We start from the raw sequence: 1,977 nt of genomic DNA, 5'->3' as shown, positions 1-1,977 counted from the left end.
ACTCCTCTATGCACACACTGTACAATGTTAACACTGCCTCCATAAAGCATCAATTAAGAAAAGCCAAAAAAAAAAAAAAAGAATAAGTATTCTTAACTACTGAGCCATCTCTCCAGTCCTTGAACTTTCTTATTGTTACTCTTTTCTGTGCTCTGAGCTTGAACTTCATTAATTTACCTTGAAACTCGGAGCAAATTATCTGAAAGGTAATTTTCTGTGTACAAATATTGAGAATATTGTATTTTTCTTAAAATATGTTGCCAAACTAAGATATTTATCTTTACCTGTTTAAGAAAAATCTTATTAAATATTATTATTTCAATTTTAGTCAAATTGTAAATATTGGAGCTTGGCCCTCTAAATTCATGTGTCTCTGCCCATTATGGTGGCTCTCAGAGCGCACCAGAAGAATGTCTTGGTGGTGGTGGTTAGCACAGAAGTTCACAACTGGTCAAAGAATAAATGACAGTGGAGTGCTCAGCCACAAACAGAACATCTGTATTCCCCCCATCTTCCTAAAGCTCAGAGACCCTTACAGAAGAAAGGATGGAAAAATTGTGAGAACCACAGGTTGGGGAGGACCAGAGAATCACAGATGACAAGATGACTGCATTCATGAACTCCCAGCAGTTGTGATTGCCTGCACAAGGTCTGTATAAGATCAAGCCAATCAGCATTCTAGCGTGGGATAAAATCCCACTCCAGGCTGAGAGCTAGTGACAGCAGATGGCTTGCAGGTGAGGGGGAGTCAGTTTCTAAGAGTGTGTCCTCTGGTAGGTGCCCACATGCCCAGGGGTATGTGGGCAGCACAAATGAGACTTGGTGGACCAGAGGACACAAAGTTGGGAGAGGTTGGAGTGTAGAGAGTGGATTTGAGAGTAGAAGGTGAACATGATCAAAACGTCTACATCTATGAAATTCTCGAAAAACAAAATATTATATAAATTTTATAAATATAAATAGATTAATAAAATATAAATAACTGGAGTTTGTCATTAAACTGTGACCAGCACTGTTCAGAAAGAAGGAGGCTATGTACTGGTGATATCACTTCTACTTTCCAAGGTACTCTGTTTCTTCTGGGAAAGGTTAAGGCTTTCAAAACTTAGTTCTATCTAGGATGTAGCTTTGGCTCAAACTTACAGGGCTGGGAGTGTGGTATTGTCACACTTAGAAAGCTGTCTTGCTGACTGACGTTTTTATAAAGTTATAGGCAGCATTCTTTGAATCTTCATTGATGATACAAATTCTAGCATGGTATTTTTTTTTAAAAGAGTTTTAAATTACTTTTTATTTTAATCATAAACAATATATTTTTTAAAGGGGTCTTTAAATGGGGGAATCAACGGTAACCTTAGCAAATATTGAAAATCAATAACAAGAACAAATAACAACAAAATAACAAATTCATAACCAAAAACAATTAAGATAAAGAACCTAAAACCAAAAATCAAACACAAAATTAAGCTATGCAGAATTCTCTCACTGCAGACTGAGCATCACAGACCTGGAGCCTGTGCCTGGCCTTGGATAGATAGATGGTAGCAAGGAGGTCAATGATTGCAACAGCCTTTTCAAGATGGGCATAGCCATACATCTTTGGGGCTTAATAAGTCAGTTTTCACCAAGTTCAAGGATAAAAATGTTACAGGCTTTGGCTCAAACACTGTTTAATTCACTTGAGTCATCTTCACTAAAGTATTCTTGATGGTCCATCAGGGCAAGCACTGATTTACACTCCCAGACTCCTTGGTGCCCAGTAGCTCTGGATATGCTCCAGCACTTCTTCAAAGCCCTTTCCTGTTCATCCTTAGCAAGAGTGCAATCCCAAACACCTCCATGTAGAAACACACCTTAAAGGTCTACCTGGGTCAAAGCTTTACTTCAGCAACAATCTTTCCACCCTAAAGAGATAAATCTTCTGAAAGTTCATCTTCCTAATGTGCACCAATACTTTTGCACCATAGAGATTCTGAG

The sequence above is a fragment of the Onychomys torridus genome, chromosome 11 (genome assembly GCF_903995425.1).
Source record: "Onychomys torridus chromosome 11, mOncTor1.1, whole genome shotgun sequence".
Taxonomy (NCBI): Eukaryota; Metazoa; Chordata; class Mammalia; order Rodentia; family Cricetidae; genus Onychomys; species Onychomys torridus.
The sequence above is the reverse complement of the archived record's forward strand: the minus strand, read 5'-3'. Positions refer to the sequence as shown.